This window comes from Numenius arquata, chromosome 1, assembly GCF_964106895.1.
Source record: "Numenius arquata chromosome 1, bNumArq3.hap1.1, whole genome shotgun sequence".
NCBI lineage: Eukaryota > Metazoa > Chordata > Aves > Charadriiformes > Scolopacidae > Numenius > Numenius arquata.
In genome coordinates, this window is record NC_133576.1 from 138,768,640 (window position 1) to 138,787,272 (window position 18,633).

Consider the following 18,633-nt stretch of genomic DNA (forward strand, 5'->3'; position numbering starts at 1 on the left):
GGAGTGCTCTGTCAGACCATGCTTTCTCCTGCCATGTCCAAAACTCAACACACCAAGAGAACAGCAAAGGAACCAGAGGAGACAATGTCTCCTAAGTTCGCCAATTGACTGTGCCTCAGCTCAGACCTCTCTGATCAGGAGGTCCCACCTTCTTGATGTTGTCATCTCAGAGGGACCCAAGCACCAGGAGGTGCTGCCTGTTGCCTCTGTGAAGTTCTGGAGGTTCCCAGCAAGTCATTGCAAGTCTCCTGTGTTTCACCTTTGCGGGCCATGTTGTAGATTGCAGATCCCTGTCCTAAACCTTTCAGACATGTTGGGCTTGAAAAAAACCTGAAGCTGATCCTGCTGAACTACCTGATTTGAGGAAAGCAGTGTGGCTTCTCTCTTTCCCCAGAAGCACCAGCAGCAAAGAAACTAATTTCTGGGAGGACTTGGATGGTGCTAAGAGATCACATCCAACCATTGTGCAATTAACAGAAGATTTAGAACCTGCAACTCAACAAAATTACTTCATCTACTGTAATTTGTGGAGACGATGCTTCAAACTCTGAGTTTCCAGGCACGTTCCAGCTTGCATTCTCATTTGTAAGAAGGTTCACTCCATACATAAACGAGGGGTATGTACAACCCAAAGATTATGAAGCATTTCCAAGTGTTTCTAGCTCTTATGCCATTCAGAGTGGGAAATCAAAGACATCACTGTTGGAGGTAACTGCACCAGGTATCAGACCCTGTGTCCCAGGTTCTGCCTGTACATTGCCTGCATCAGGATTTGGAGGCTGGTTTGGGAGAACCATCTGAATTGTGAAGTCAGAGTGTAATTCTGAAGAGTAGCATTCTCTAAGCAATCCTGCTTCAGCAAGGGAGTTGGACTAGATGATCTATACGGTTCCTTCCAACTCTAAAAAAATTCAGTGAAATTCAGCGAAATTCAGTGAAAAAAAGAAACCCAGTCCCCTAGGAAAAGTGCGAGCTGAAGGTCTGGCAAGAGGTACAGCTCTGCAGGAATGGCTTTGTATGGGCTGCTCCTCCCAAGCTGTTACTATGGTTAATAGGGGAAAATAAAGCTACATCCCAAAGCAGGTATCCCAAGAGTGGGACCCCATGCTCACTTCTCTGGTTCTAACCGGAGCCCAGAGAAACCAGTTATACTGCAGTGATCTTAAAAGAGTATGGCCAGCATGTTGAGGGAGGTCATCCTCCCCATCTACTCTGCCCTGGTGAGGGCACATCTGGAGCACTGGGACCAGTTCTGGGCTCCCCAGTCACAGAAGGACAGGGAACTACTGGAGAGAGTCCAGTGGAGGCTATGAAAATGATCAAGGGACTGGAGCATCTCTCTGATGAGGAAAGGCTGTGAAACCTGGGGCTGTTCAGCTGGAGAAGAGAAGACTGAGAGGGGACCTCATTGATGTTGAGCAATAGTTAAAGGGTGGGTGGCAAGAGGATGGGGCCAGACTCTTCTCAGTGGTGCCTCGTGACAGGACAAGGGGCAATGGGCACAAACCGGAACACAGGAAATTCCATCTGAACATGAGGAAAAACTTCTTTCCTGTGAGGGTGACAGAGCCCTGGAACAGGCTGCCCAGAGAGGGTGTGGAGTCTCCATCTCTGGAGATATTCAGAACCTACCTGGACATAGAATCATAGAATCATAAAATCATCCAGGTTGGAAGAGACCCTTGGGATCATCGAGTCCAACCATCTACCCTACTCTACAAAGTTCTTCCCTATATCATATCCCCCAACACCACATCTAAACGGCTCCTAAACACATCCAGGGATGGTGACTCAACCACCTCCCTGGGCAGCCTGTTCCAATGCCCGACCACTCTTTCTGTGAAAAATTCTTTCCTAATGTTCAGTCTAAACCTACCCTGTTGGAGCTTGAAGCCATTCCCTCTCGTTCTGTCATTAATTACCTGTGCGAAGAGACCAGCACCAACCTCTCTACAGTGTCCTTTCAAGTAGTTGTAGAGGGTGATGAGGTCTCCCCTCAGCCTCCTCTTCCTCATACTAAACAGTCCCAGCTCCTTCAACCGCTCTTCATAGGATTTGTTTTCCAAAACATGTTCCTGTCCAACCTGCTCTGGGTGACCCTGCTCTGGCAGGGGGTTGGACTAGATGATTTCCAGAGGTCCCTTCCAACCCCTACCATTCTGTGATTCCGTGATCTGCAGTGCAAACATCTCTGCTAACAAACACTTTCCCTCCAGCCTTACTGTCCTCACCCATCTTCAGCAGATGGCTGCTGTGTGGCTGGTTTTGCCTGGCCCATGGCAAAAAGTGCATTGGTTCCTCACCATCCCAAACACTGCCAGAAGAGAGCTCTTGGAGCAAATACCACTCCCCAGCCCCAGAGTCTGGCCACGCAGCCACCACCCAGCCAGGCGGGCTTTGGAATGCCCGTCTGCTCAGCAGAGAAATGCACAAGGACAGGAGGCAAAAATCATTTCTTTCCAGCAAAGGAAGATAATTCTGGATGCTTTGGTGACTTTGCAGCTAATCATTTCCATCTGTTTAACTATCCTTCGCAAGCACCACTCCTACCCCGCTTCCCAGCTTGTTCCCCCACTGCTGAGGATGGGAAGAAACCCAGCTCCCATCCTTGCCCTCATTTGGGGACCGTCCCTGAGAGCAGCCCAGCACCCAGGACGCAGGTTTCTCCTCGGTACCATCCAGGCCATGCCCTGGGCTCAGCACCGGCTGTGGCAGGCTCCTGGTTAATCCAGACAGGCACCTTTTTGACTCTTGCGCTGGACTTTCCTGGCAGGCAGGGAGATGAGGGCGGCCAGGAAAGGAAAGTTTCTAAGTATAAAACCCAAAAGCGTCCCTCAGCCTCACAAAAGTGTCAAAGTAAGAGGCACATGGTTGACCCAAACTATTTATAAACTGAGACCCGACGGAAACGCGATGGAGCCGAACCAAATTCCTGTTTCCAACCCATCCCTCTCCCCACAGCCTGTCACCTGAGCAGCGTGGCACCAGCCAGCGTCCTTGGCTCTGACTTCCCCCGGGTCAGGGTTTAAATTATAGCTGAGTGCACAAACTGCACCCCTCAGATGAAAAGTAGATCCTAGATTCCTCAAGGTAGACAGATGGTGGTCCTCAGAAAGGTGGAGATGTTAGTGTACGGCCCATACGAGCAGGAAGCCTGGCTGATCCTGTTGGGAAGAGCATTCTGCTGAGGAAAATAACAGGGTGGACACTTCCCCTTATTTTTGATCCCCTATAGCCAGAGGGAAGGTGGTGAGTAAGAAGAATGTGCTGGTTATGTGAGGGGGATGCTCCCAGAACCAAAAGCCCTGCAAGGTTGTGGCTAACCTCAACAGCTCGCTTTCCACCTAGGCTGAAAGGTGCAAGACAGAAAAGGACCCAGCACCTGGGTCATTGCCACCCTCTGGCGCTCCAGACCCGCCCCCCCCCGCCCCCTCCAATTCAGCTCACACCCACCTCAGCAGCTCCTTGGTCAGTGAGTGCTGTCCAGGAGGAACCTCCGCAGTCCCACCTCGGATGAGGACAGAGGGTCCTGCTCTGCCCCTGGTTCAGCGACGGCAATATCTGCAACAGCAACTGAACGTCACTCCAAGCTATGGGGACCAGCACACTGGTGCTCCCTTCCTGGAAGTAGCAGCTTCTTCCCTTCACATGGCTGGGGAAGAGGAGGAAGAAGGACACAGAGGCAGGAAGAAGGAATAATTTGGGAATGTACGAGTCCTAGAAATGTGAGATTTTAAGACCTAGATCTACTCTGAGTCATCACAGAATCATTGAATGGTTTAGGTTGGAAGGGATCTTAAAGATCATCCAGTTCCAGCCCCCTGCTACAGGCAAGGACACCTCCCTGGAGATGTCCAGCTTGCCCAAAGCCCCCCGTCCAACCTGGCCTTGAACACCTCCAGGGATGGGGCAGCCACAGCTTCTCTGGGCAACCTGGGCCAGGGTCTTAACCACCCTCACAGTGAAAAATTCCTTCCTCATATCTCATCTAAATCTCCCCTCTTCCAGTTTGAAGCCATTACCCCTCATCCTGTCACTACATGCCCTTGTAAAAAGTCCCTCTCCTGCTTTCCTGTAGGCCCCCTTCAGATACTGGAATCAGAAATAGTCTGGACTGAGAAGGTCTATGTCTCTAGGTTGGACAAGGTTCTCTTCCTTCCTTTAGGCCATTTTTAAACTTTGCAGGACTCTCCTGTGGATCCATCCCTTCCCAAACCCCACAGCAGCCTCTACTCCCCAGATCCTAGGGGAAGGCTAGATGTGGCCACCAGGAAGAGACCCATCCCCTTCTAAGGTGACCAGGCAGCCCCTGGAGGAATGAAACTCTCCATCTCAGCTCCTTCTTCTGGACATTTGTGCAACACAAACACAGGTCTGTAGAAAAAGTAATCGCATCCTGTTGTAACAAAAGGCTACCAAGAGAAGGAGACAGCAGACCCCAGCGAGGAATTGTTTTCAAGTCTGGTGGTTAATAGCTTTCTTTGCAGAGCTCATGGCTGATCCTCCACTGAAGGTCCCACGCTTCAGAAGGAAACGTTACCATATTTGTTCTTATGCCATTGAGCTGCTCTCACAAGCGATAATCCTACTTTTATCATGTGTTCTTCTCACAGGAGCTATATAGGATGCTACGCTTCCAGTGACTAGCAAATTAATTGGGTTTAAGAGGTGTAAAATTTAAAAACCACCCGGGGAGGAAAGAATAGCAACCTTTTCCTGAGCTTTTTATTGAATTCTTAGGGAATTACGGATATGTGTGATTTGGATGAACAAAAACACGGAGCTGGAAAGGAGTTCAGGAGCCTGCGTAGACCACTCTTGGTTGCTAAGACAGGATGACATTGATATGGGATATCTCTCGGGGATGGGGCCTGATGGGCTGGAGAGCACCTTCCGGGGAAAGAACCTGGGACAATGAAGACCAACCATGCCGTGGGTGGTGGTGGCAGGAATGGAGCCAGCTGGACCAGGGAAGTGATTCTCCCTCTCCATTTAACATTTGTCGATCAGCACTGGGACCAGTTTGGGCTCCCCTGTACCAGGTAGATGGTGATAGAACCCAGAAGCCCACAAAGCTGGTTGGGGCTGGACCTCAGGGCGTGCAAGGAGAGACTGAGAGCTGGGTGTGCAGTGAGAGTAGAAGGCAAAGGGGGATTTTATTGCTCTCTGTAGCTTTCAGCGAGGTTAATGGGGAGGAGAGACAGATGACATCTCCTGGGAGACGTTCAGTGATGGAAAAGAACTCAGGAGCCCAATTCAGAACAGAAGAAATTCCCATTAAGAAATACTTTTCCCCAGGAAGGTGGTCAAACACTGGAACAAGGGTCCAGGTTGTAGGATCTCCATCGTTGAAGATGTTCAAAACCACCCTGACCTCGGGCAACCTCACATCAAACTTCAGAGCTGGCCCTTCCAGTCCTGGCTACTCTGTGTATCTTTGTTCTCACACCCTCCAGTAGCAGGGATTTCGGTCCCTTTGGATCAACTCCTCTAATATTCTCTACTTCTACTGTTCTGAATTTTTTCCTGAAAAATACCAAGTGCACATTTGCTGTGTGCGTGTGCATTTCGCGCCATATAGCAGTGAATGTGAAAGGCCATGGAGATGGTCCAAGGGCTGGAGCCCCTCTGCTGTAAGTACAGGCTGAGAGAGTTGGGGGGGTTCAGCCTGGAGAAGAGAAGGCTACGGGGAGACCTTAGAGCCCCTTCCAGTCCCTAAAGGGGCTCCAGGAAAGATGGGGAGGGACTCTTGGTCAGGGAGGGGAGCAATACGACAAGGGGGAACGGTTTTGTACTGAAAGAGGGGAGATTTAGATGAGACCTCAGGAAGAAATTCTTTGCTGTGAGGGTGGTGAGACCCTGGCCCAGGTTGCCCAGAGAAGCTGTGGCTGCCCCATCCCTGGAGGGGTTCAAGGCCAGGTTGGACGGGGCTTTGGGCAACCTGGTCTGGTGGGAGGTGTCCCTGCCCAGGGCAGGGGATTGGAACCACATGATGTTTAAGGTCCCTTCTAACTCCAACCATTCTATGATTCTGTGATTCCAAATGAGATCTTTCCTACTCTCTTCTTTGCATCCCATCTTGTTAATGCTTTGCAAAAGATGCATCATTTTCTTTTTTTTCTGTAGCAGCGTCATCCCTGGTTCTTGCTCTACCTGTGATGGGGGACCTCTCAGCTCCTCTCCCACCACCCAACTCCCACACAGAGCCACTCCACATTTCCTCTTTGGGATACGGCAATGCTTCCCACTCATCTTATTAGAAAACCAGCTTCAAATTCCACTGGTAGTTTGGAAATCCCAGCTGAGACCCATCAGATGGAGAAAGCTGTATCTGTTTTTATAAGGTATCAGTTTCATCGAGGGGAGGAGGCGGACGCAGAAGAGATGCTGTCCATGTGCCAGATGGGCATGGACAAGTCCCAGGATAAGTTCACACCTCATCATAACAGCTTATTAACCAGCAGGTCAAGGGCCCAAGGAGTAACCCTGCTGTGTTGCAACCCTCATGTAGATATGGGAAGATTAGGAGATATGTCCCGTTCACGGAGATAATGGGGATATCAAAAATCTTATCTGTTTGTGGAGGTTATCGTGGCTGATCATGGGCTGTTTTGGTGCAGATTTTTCCACTTGCTCTTTGGAAAGCAGGATGAGAGGCAACAGTTTAGGTTCCAAAAAAGTACTCAGACACATGCTTAGCCAAAGGATTGTGGATTCATCCACTGCTTTTTAATGGGCTCCCCTTGAGAGCAGTGCCAAGACCCTGATTGGGAGTTGTGCAGGGCTGGAGCCTCTGCCTCCAGTCCCAGGCAATGGGAAGGATAAGGCATCACTGCGCTGGACAGAAAATACAGCTCCGCTTCGGCTCCAAAAACATTTTGGCATAACTTGCTAACTTGAGTTTTATCTGCAAACGTTTTCGGCCCGATACCACTTGGGAATCCTGATTTTTCCAGGACTTACCAACAGGAAATCCCTGAGCTGGAGGGGTTTAGCTGTAATGAACTTATTGTATATTCAAGCCCTGAATGTCAATTTGGATTACGATGTCAAAAATAAGCACTGAGAGCATGCAACCGTACCCTGGGGTCACCTGTCAGGAACTCCAGACTGAAATTGGCCAGATATAGACCAGCGCAGCCTTGATTTATATTTTTCCCTGTGCAAATGCAACAGCTAAAACTGAAGGAACCTACTGCATCTTGGAGATGAGCCCCCTCCTCCTCTCCCCAGCGCCTGCTTCTTCTTCGCACGGGGCTTCCTTGGCTGGGGATGCTCCATTTAGAGGCTGCTCAAAGAGCTCCGGACTTGTCAGATGCATTTGGGAGGTGAAATTCCTCTATTAGTGCGCATCTAAATCACCGCCACTTGTGTCATTCTGGGACTCCAAGTCCCAGGCACAATCAGGATTCCCATCCTCCCCAACACTCAGCAATGCACAGGTGAAGACAAGCTCTTGCTCCCTGGCCTCGGGCTAAAGACACACAGGAATTCAGCCAGAGCATGGGATGCAAGAGGAGAAGTGCATGGGGGCAGGAGGGATAATTTACACCTTCTTCCCCTCCAGGGACGTGGCCACAGCCCTGTGCAAGGGCTGCAGGAAGCTTGTGTCTTCCTATCCATCCCCTTTTCTCTGCAGCCCTGGATGCAAGCAGAAGGAGGGAGGCTGGAACGGAAAGCTGGGGATATCCATTAGTTTCTCACGCTCCATCCCAAGCACTCCAGGATGAGACCTGATCCTCTTCTGTTGCCCATTGCTCACCGCAACCACAGAGGGGGCAGAGCAGGCAGCGTGGGCTCGACTCCGCAGAATCATAGAATAGTTGGAGTTAGAAGGGACCTTAAAGATCAGCCAGTTCCAACCCCCTGCCATGGGCAGGGACACCTCCCACCAGACCAGGTTGCTCATGGTCCTGTCCAACCTGGCCTTGAACCCCTCCAGGGATGGGGCAGCCACAGCTTCTCTGGGCAACCTGGGCCAGGGTCTCACCACCCTCACAGCAAAGAAGTTCTTCCTGAGATCCAATCTAAATCTCCCTTTTTCAGTTTAAAACCATTCCCCCTCGTCCTATCGCTTCACTCCCTGATCAAGAGTCCCTCCCCAGCTTTCCTGTAGGCCCCAAAGGGGTAATATCCAGAAGGGGTAATACCATCACACAGGGATGAGAAAAAATACCCTACCAAGGGGATCCTTCATGGAAAAGTTTAAATCCCAGGTACAACCCATGTTCTGGATCTGGAAGTCATTCAAAAACAGAAATCAAGAATCAGATGCAACTACACACCTTCCCTAAATAAACCATGAGCCAGGGACTAATGTTATTATCTGCAACCTTGGTGTTCTCCCCAATTAATGCCACATTCCCTGAGATTTCCTCCTAAATCCTTCCCATGGAGAGTCTACATACTCTTATGGTTAGCTGGATGGAGAAGTTGCTTGGAGACAAGGAAGGTCAAATTTGGTTCCTCCAAGCGAAGGTTCCTCCATGGCACTGGAGTCTTAAAAAAAAAAAATAGAAAAAATAAGATCTTCATTCACAAACCGAGATCTTCCCCATAATGCTCTAATGAGTTTGTTGTGAAGCTGACAATGAGATTAGATCTTCATTTGCTTTGAGGAAACGTTGAGTTTCCTCTTCCTTGTATGTACACACGATCATCTGGGAGACCAGGGCCACAGGTCACAGTGTGGTTATCAACATGAGGGATGAGGTTTGCAGGGAACTTACGGCTTTTTCCCTCCCTACAAATGTTTAGCCACATGAGGAGCCGGTCACCTCCATCCCTTCATCCATCCATCCTTCTGGCTTCCAGTCCCTGGGAACAGCTCAGGGGGGAGGTGTCCACCCCAGCTGAATAACTGAGAATTGCCCTTGGAGACTTCATGTTCTCCCTTCCCTCCCCCATTTCAGTGACTGCTTGTGTGGTTTGTATTCATAGAATCATAGAATCATTTAGGTTGGAAAAGACACTTCAGATCATCGAGTTCAACCATCAACCTAACACTGCCAGGTCCACCACTAAACCATATCCCTCAGCACCACGTCTACCTGTCTTTTAAATACCTGCAGGGATGGTGACTCCACCACCTCCCTGGGCAGCCTGTTCCAATGCTTGATAACCCTTTGATGAAAACGATGAAAAGCCTTGGGTCCCCTTTGCTTTGGCAGGTAGAGAAGAGTCGATGTTACCTGTTTTACTCATTCTTCTTATGCCGAAAAAAAATCACAGCAGAGGTGGAGGTTGCTGCCTTCAGAGATGCTCAGTCAAAGAATATGAAAAATGCTGCTGTGCCGGTCCCCAACTTGAGAAACACCCCCAAGAGGCAGCAAAGCTTTTCATTAACGCTGGAAGCTTTGCAGCACGGAGCAAGCCCACGCTAATCAGCCCCCGTACTCCAGTGCCTGATATCTGGCTAACGTCAGGGCAGGGAGGATTAAAGCTTCCCTCTTCGGCCGTCTGCGGTTCCCAGCAAAGCTGACAGCATCTTGGACTTCTCACCCAGGACAAATCCTACCCCGATTTAGCAAGTCTCCTCCGTGGACAAAGGGGTAGCCAAACCACCGCTCCGCGTTGTCACACAACGCGCTGTTGACAAAGTTATCGCTGTAAAAACAAGCCGGAGACAAGCCAACCGGGGCCCTCCGCCCACTCCAGCATGAGAGCATTTCCTGCTAGCACAGGGGAAAAGGTTATTAAAGATACACATGGAGGCAGAGGTAAAGACTGGTGCCGCAGGTTGTGGAGCTGCACTTGCTGCGTATCAGCGTTCAGGGTCTGAGAAAGGCGATCTGCAAAAGGAGGGCTCTATCTGGTAGATGGCAAGCAGGAAATCCAAAGGCCAGCTGTGAAAACTAGACCGGGTAGATGATAAAAAGGTGCAACAGGAACATAGAATCATAGCATGGTTAGAGTTGGAAGGGACCTTAAAGATCATCAAGTTCCAACCCCGCTGCCATGGGCAGGGACACCTCCCACTAGACCAGGTTGCTCAAAGCCCCATCCAGCCTGGCTATCCTTCATAGCTGATCCCCAGCCATCCTTCAGCCTGCCAATGTGCTTTTAAACAAGGGATTCCCACACTGCAGAAAACCACCATCTTGTTGCTTTTGTCCTTCTCTTGCACGGGAACCAAAGGTGTCCTGCCCGAACACGCAACACAACCCACAACAGAGGAGAAACAGCCCATCATAGAATCATAGAATCATAGAATCATAGAATGGCTAGAGTTGGAAAGGACCTTAAAGATCATCTAGTTCCAACCCCCCTGCCATGGGCAGGGACACCTCTCACTAGAGCAGGTTGCTTAAAGCCCCATCCAGCCTGGCCTTGAACACTTCCAGGGATGGGGCATCCACAACTTCCCTGGGCAACCTGTTCCAGTGCCTCACCACCCTCACTGTAAAGAATTTCTTCCTTATATCTAATCTAAATCTCTTCTCTTCCAATTTAAAACCATTGCCCCTTGTCCTGTCACCACTCTTCCTGACAAAGAGTCCCTCTTCAGCTCTTCTGTAGGCTCCCTTCAGGTATTGATAGGCTGTTATAAGGTCTCCCCGGAGCCTTCTCTTCTCCAGGCTGAACAACCCCAGCTCTCTCAGTCTGTCTTCATAGGAGAGGTGCTCCATCCCTCTGATCATCCTCGTGGCCCTCCGCTGGACCCGTTCCAACAGGTCCATGTCCTTTCTGTGTTGAGGACTCCAAAGCTGGACACAGTACTCCAGGAGGGGTCTCACGAGCGCAGAGTAGAGGGGCAGAATCACCTCGCGAGACCTGCTGGCCACACTTCTCCTGATGCAGCCCAGGACACGGTTGGCTCTCTGGGCTGCCAGTGCACACTGCCTGCTCATGTTGAGCTTCTCATCCATAAGCACTCCCAAGTCCTTCTCCTCGGGGCTGCTGCTGCATCAAGGAAGAGTCGTGATCTTGCCCTTAAAACCAAGTATCTTGTAGCCAGAATCACAGTCTCCTGTTTCTGATCACCGGGAGAGGTTATGGCTTGTGCTCTTACAACCATTATGGCATTGCCTTTATTTGCTTCCAGAAAGGTGCTTTTTAATTCCGGCACGGCAGCTGGAAATTCTCCTGTTCAGCCATCTCGCCACACACACTCCTCCAACACGATGCCCACCCCAAGGCAAATGCAGCCGGGTCCTAAGGAGGGACCTAAAGCTCCTCCGTAGCTCTGCATTCATCGCTGCAGCACTATCTGTAGTGAATATATGGGAAAAAAAAGGGTTATAACCAGCATTTTGGTGTTGAGGTGAAGGAACAGCACCCTGATGCTGCCGTTGCAACACAGTAGAGCATCTTCTCTGCCTGCTGCAAAGGACTAAGGAACCCCAAGGCACTTCTTGAGCACAGTAGAACTATCAGTTGCAATGTTAAAAGCTCAGACTCCTCCAGACCCAGAGCTGTAGCTGCCCAGGGATCTTTTAAAACCAGGCATATTTGATTTCAGGTCTCTATGGGACCAGGAGCCAGAAGCACAGCGGTCCATTAATGGGAATCCTCCTCATCCTTCAGACCAAACACCAACACACAGGAGAACTTTGTAAGGACCAAGTTAGAAATGAGCTTGATTTATTACCACTCCTTCCAGCATTGGTTTAAATACATGTGAAAGGAGCAATTTGGTGCGATTACCCCAAAGCTGAGATGTTATCAAAACATCTGCGCTGTGTCCATCGGGTGCCCAATCTCCCCTTGAGGAATCGTTCCCTCTCGGTCCCACGTAGGGCACACATAACCAAAGCCATAGAAAACAGATACACACAAAGGTCCTCAGTCTTTCTGCCAGCGAGCTCACGTTTCCCATTAAACCATCAAGGATGTGTCGGGTTGCAGTGGAATTTCACCATCATTGCAAATTTGCAGGGAGAAGAAGATTAATACGAGAAAATGATTTCCAAACCCAGGAGCCACGTTCTGAGCCGCACTAGCCAGGTCAGATGAAACCGCAGACGACAACCCCAAATTCTGCCAAGAGTCTTTCTAATTTCAGACCAACAACCGAAACCAGTCATTGAAAGCAAAACCAGAAAAGTAAGGGCTTGAAAAGAAGTAGCAGACAGATTTCTGCTGCAGAGCTCCACTGAGGAAGGGCAAAGAAGACCATGCTTGTCCTCCATTAGGAGATGCTCTACAAGGAGGAGATTTTCTTCCCCAGAAGTGCCTCGCTTGCTGGTAGCATGTGCAAATCTCAACTGAAAATAGAAGCACTGAGCATCAGCAGCGTTGGCAGCAAAGAACCAACCAGCTGGAGGAATATTACCTTCCTGAGGGGAGAATCATAGAATGATTTGGGTTGGAAGGGACCTTAAAGATCACCCAGTTTCAATCCCCTGCTATGGGCAGGGACACCTCCCTCTAGAGCAGAAGCCCAAGGAGACCAGCAAGCAGAATAGTCACTGTGAGGCAGAGCTGGGACTAAACTCTGGGTAGGCACAGGTGACTCAACCATGTTACCATGTTGCCTCGATCTGTAAGGAGGAAGATGACAAGAGAAACTTCTCCTTGACAGCTGGATTTCTTCTGCCCGCCATGTTCATCCCTGGAGGGGTTCAAGGCCAGGTTGGACGGGGCTTTGAGCAACCTGGTCTAGTGGGAGGTGTCCCTGCCCAGGGCAGGTGGTTAGAACTCGATGATCTTTAAGGTCCCTTTCAACCCAAACCATTCTGTGATTCTATGATTCTATGGGGTGCAGTCCCCACACCCAGGCCAATGCGGTCGGCAGAAGCTTAACAGCTTCTCATGCACATGCAGCTAAATTGACCTGATTGGATTATTTAAAAAAAAAGAAAAACAACAAGCATTTTACACAAAATTTTTAGGCAGCTGGGACTGTTCGATGTTTGCAGATCTGTTTGTATCAGCAATAATTAACAAGTCTCGTGAGGAGCAGCTGAGGGAGCTGGGGGTGTTCAGCCTGGAGAAAAGGAGGCTGAGGGGAGACCTTCTCGCTCTTTACAACTCCCTGAAAGGAGGGTGTAGCCAGGGGGGGTCGGTCTCTTCTCCCAAGGAACAGGCCATGGGACAAGAGGAAACGGCCTCAAGTTGTGCCAGGGGAGGTTTAGGATGGAGATTGGGGAAAAAATCTTCCCCGAAAGTGTTGTCAAGCATTGGAAGAGGCTGCTCAGGGCAGTGGTGGAGTCACCATCCCTGGACATATTTAAAAGCCGGGCAGATGTTGTGCTGAGGGACATGGGTTAGTGGTGGGTTTGTCAGCATTGGGTTGATGGTTGGACTCGATGATCTGAAAGGTCCCTTCCAACCTCGACCATTCTGTGATTCTGTAACACGCTACGGCACTCCAGGGGTTGCCCATCAGGATTTGTCCATGATTTCACCTTAACACTTGAGAAGTCACCACGCAACCTGATCTGCAAACGCTTCCTTAGCAGAGCCATGAAAAACACACCATGGAAGAGAGATGAGGAGACTGACTCAGGCAGTTCAAGCACCATCACCAGAAGGCATTAGCTGCTTTCAGCGATACTGGTTGAAGAGCGTTATCCCTCTCCCCAAACCGTGATGAAGGTCCCGCTGGCGCTGCCTGCCCCTGAGTTCACAGCACAAACCCCTTCCCACAGGTACCTCGCAGGAGCCAAGGGCTGGTGGCTGCAGTGACATGATGCTCCTGGCACTGGGACGCAGACCGGGTGCCACCGCTGGCTGGCAGCTGGACACATGACGGAAAGCCAGAGCCCTGCTGTCGAAAAGCCAAAACCCCAATTAAATCAATAATTAGAGCAAGTGTTAGATTTATTCCCCATCTCACCTCTGCCCAGCCAAGGAAACTACGTTTAGTTCTGCCTAAATAAACAACCTGAACTTGTTTCGGTGACGGTGGGTAATCAATACAGGCGCTGAGCATCAGGAGATGCTGGCGGGCTGGCCAGGAGTGGGGACCTGGGAGAAAACAGGGGTGACGTTCTCCTCCGCTCACGTTCTCCTCCGCTTTCTCCACTGGGGAAGAAGCCTCCCCTGCGCAGAAAGCATCTGCTCACTGCAGCTGGGGAAAGCAGCACCAGTTCACGTGGGTTCACTCAAGCCAGTTCAAAGCCTAATGGACCTGTGTCAACGAAACCTTCCCAATACCCGACTACCAAGAAGCACTTTTATATTTTTTTTTAAATTTTTTTTTTCATGGCGAGTGCTTTAGTTTCGACTTCCCTTACAAGCTGCAAAGGGACTTTCTGTCCCTGCTAAAACCAAGACGATCCAGAGCAGAACGGATGGGGAGGGACTCTTGATCAGGGAAGGGAGCCATAGGACAAGGGGGAACAGTTTTAAAATAAAAGAGGGGAGATTGAGATGAGATCTTGGGAAGAAATTCTTTAGTCTGAGGGTGGTGAAAAACATTCCCATCTGAAAAAGGTCAAAACCCACAAACCAAAGAGAAATTCAGCCATTAGAAAGGTGTCAAATTGAGGTAGAGAAGAGCCCAAGGTTTATCCAGGCTGAGAGAGCTGGGGGTGTTCAGCCTGGATGGAGAAGAGAAGGCTCCAGGGAGAACTTAGAGCCCCTTCCAGTTCCTCAAGGCGCTCCAGGAAAGCCGGGGAGGGACTCTTGATGAGGGAGGGAAGCCACAGGAGGAGGGGCAAGGGTTTGACACTGAAAGAGGGGAGATTGAGATGAGGTCTCGGGAAGAACTTCTTTACTGTGAGGGTGGTGAGACACTGGCCCAGGTTGCCCAGAGAAGCTGTGGCTGCCCCATCCCTGGAGGGGTTCAAGGCCAGGCTGGATGGTGTTTTGAGCAACCTGGTCTGGTGGGAGGTGTCCCTGCCCATGGCAGGGTGTGGAACTTGATGATCTTTAAGGTCCCTTCCAACTCGAACCATTCTATGATTACGGAGAACAAGTCCACTCCCTCCAGCAGCACCTCCGGCTACATTTCGATACAAACCTTTTCCATGCATAGTTTATTAATGCGATTTATTATAAATTGCACTTTAATGCAATTACCTTTCAATAACGCTGTTCAATGTTGCAAAACAGCTTAAAGTAAAATTTCTCTCCTGTATCTTCCCACTTCAGCTCCAGAACGGTAAAAGTTGGCGTCTTGACGTTTTACTCTCTGCTGACAGACAGGTTGGGGGGAAGAAAAAGTTAAAAAAAAGCAAAAAACCCGTTGTCCTGCTGATGGCTAAAGAGTCCCTGCAGCTCTTCACCTTCCACTGCTTCCCACCAGTGGCTCCATCGTGGACAACCTCCTCCCAGGACACATGTAGACTCCTGCTCAAAGGGAACATAAGCTTTTTAGGTAGATACATGTTGCTGACTAAATTGGATCCCAAAAGGTGCTGGATGAGCAGCGATGCCTCCCCAGTGTGGGAATGTGGCCTTTTCCACTATCCATAAAAGATTTTGCAAATCCATCTGTCTCCCAGCCCCACCAGACACTGGGGTTTTTTCATCTTATTTGAAAAGAAGGTGAAAAAAAATTGCCATACCAACTTGTGTGAAATAGGATTTGGAGCCAGGAAGGTCTCCTAGAGAATCCTCTCGCCCAAAAATTCCCCTTTGGATCGATACTGAATCACAGAATCACATGGGGTTGGAAGGAACCTCTGGAGATCATCTAGTCCAACCCCCCTGCCAAAGCAGGGTCACCCAGAGCAGGTTGCACAGGAACGTGTCCAGGAGGGGTTTTGAATGTCTCCAGAGAACGAGACTCCACCACCTCTCTGGGAAGCCTATTCCAGGGCTCTGCCACCCTCAAGGTAAAGAAGTTCCTCCTTGTGTTTAGATGGAACTTCTTATATTCAAGTTTGTGCCCATTTTCCTCTTGTCCTGTCACTGGGCACCACTGAAAAAAGACCAGCCCCATCCTCTCGACACCCATGGGGGCTCGATGAACAATAAGGCAAAGAGTTTTCGGGGCCGGGGATGACACTGGGGTTCAAATCGGGTTCGTAAAGAAAATAAACACAAAGAAGCCATTAAGAGAAGACACACAAGTTGAGAGATACTAATCAGTTTTATTTTATAAATACAGATGAGCTTTCCCGCAATTACCGACATAGTTTTAATGTGTCATTTGCTATGGGATATTCTGGTTTCGCTTTTTTTAAATACCTGGTCAAGCAAGGATAAGCCAACGCCGTTGTGCTTGCTATAAAAATAGAGTGGGATACGATCTTCCAAAACTAATATTCTCAAAAATCTCAGGAATTCCTAGTGAGGGAAAAAAAAAAAAAAAAAAAAAAAAAAAAAGATTGCAATGAAATGTTTTCTCCACTTGAAGACATTTGCAGACATTTCACAGTGTCACAGCTGGGCAGGAACTAGAGAGGCTCTTGACAGTTTAAAGCACACTGTGATATATCATCTCACCTTCAAACCTATGTCGTGTGTTTTTTTTCTCTCCCACTACGCTATTTTCAAAGTAATTTACAGGGAGGGGGGGAAACAAGCACGTAAAAGAAAGCCATCGGGTGGCTGCGGTCTGTACAATCCCCCATCCTCACAGCAACGAGAAGTTTGTTAATGTTTTAATTAGCCCTGCGATGCTGTTCCCCTTCACCTTCTATATAGATGAAAAGGGGAAGAGAAACCTGGGGGGCAATTTAAGGCCCGCTAAAGGTACGTCCATAGAAAGCCCGTCAAAAGAAGCTGTGTGCGACGGCCGCAGGAATCAACCATGGCGTTTGACACATTAACAATTACAGGGCTCAAACAGGAACAGCAACACAACGTCGGGGAGGAAAACGAGACTTCATTTGGTCGGGTGCAACCTGAGAAAACGCGCAACTAATGAGAAAATAAAAATAAAATAATAATAAATCCAAAGTCCCGCTGATGCTCTATGAACCTCACCTCGCTTGATTGCACTGAGAGGCTCCGCGTTCGCCGACGGAACACGGCGACTTCACAACTACTCTTTGGGTTGGTTTGAAAAGTCACCACCAGACACCAAGCGAATGCCTTTTCGTTACAGAGGAAAATGAGTGCATCTACAAACAGGAGGTCTGTGCTGCTTTGAGAGTGCCAAATCCCATCTCCCAGGGTGCACGACAGACTCAGCCTTCCCCAATTTCACCTAAAATGATGTTACTGTCAGAAGACGGTTAAGATACAGTCATTGGACAGAGTATCTTATGCCCACTTCGTTAATAAGGTGTTAATTTCTTGCTCTCTACACCAAAACACAGCCAGAGCTTCCTACCTATAACTTCTCCGAGACAACGGCAGAGCTTTCAGCTGCTGCAGTTTCCTTTAGGGAAGCTTTTCATGAGGTTGGAAACGGAGGAGCTTATTAGGAGGGAAAAGATACTCATGAATGTGTCCAACTTCATGCCCAAGTTTGCACCCAGAATCATGTTCGGTGCCTTTAGGGAATCGAGGTCTCTCCTTCCAAACGTTTCCATCCCACACATCATACCGGGACAGACCCAAAATCACAAACGGCTGTAGAAAGGCTCCATCCAACACCTCAATTGCAGACAAGAACCGGTTAAAAAACTAACAGGAGAAATGTGAATATAATTTTAATACAATCATTAAGGTGTTACCTGGAAAAAAAAAAAAAAAAAAGCATATCCTAGAACAGTGCTATTATGTATATTGGTTCTCACATACACGTCGTTTCGACAACAGATAGTTGAGATTATACATATCCACACTTTAAAACGTTAATTTAGGCTAGTCTTACGGTGAAGTTAGGAAAAAAGACTAGGTCATTGGTTCAAAAGAAAGCACAGACCAGGGAGGGGGAAAAAAAAGCCAGGTGTGATGAAGTGTTTTTTATTCTGCTATATATTTTTATATTTGAGAGCTCCCAACCGAGCCCAGATTCTTGGGTATACAATACAGAAAGCAAGAGCAATGAAATCCAAAAAAACTGAAACAAATACCAGGAATCACAAAGCGGGCTGCAAATTGCTTTCCCGTTAGTGCAGCTGAACATACGTGCCAGAGGGAACCTACCGAACAGCGAACCGCTGGCGGCTCCCTCCTTCGAAATACAGACGGTTCAAAAAGGATATTCATTTAGATGAAGAGCATTAAGTGCCTCCTTTCTACAGAGGGCGGAGCGATTCCCCGAATTCACCCAATTCCAAAGCACTGACTGCATTTTCGCTCTGGCTTTTTACAAAGAGGTCTGAAGCGCCTCGCGGCACGTTGTCCCCATTGAGACACCTGGGAGGGGGAGGCAGCCGAACCCCGCTTCGTTAGGGCGTCTGCTGACGAGGTCTGAGCCCCACCGAAGCGGGGAATGGGGAGGCTGAGATTTTTTTAATATGAAACCTTAGAGGAGATTTAGTCCTCGAGGCTTCTACTGGTAGGAACAGGTGAGTTTACACCACCACCAACTGGAGACCCATCAGTGCAAACCAGAACGTCAAAGGCTACAGAAAACTGCCCAATTCTAACAAATTCATGGTATTTCTGTAACACCGACTACATTGCTCGAGAAAACACAGGAGTACATGGGAGAAGGAAAAGAGATCTTGCCATAAATGTACTTTTAAATTAACTTTTTTTTTTTTCCTCCTTCTAATTTTTTCAATTAAAATAAATTTAACTCTAAATAATAATTAAGAAATCAACAAATATTCATAGAAGGGCCTCATCAGCACTAGAAGTTGTTTCCAGGAAAGCCTTTTATAAATGGATTCCAATGCCTAA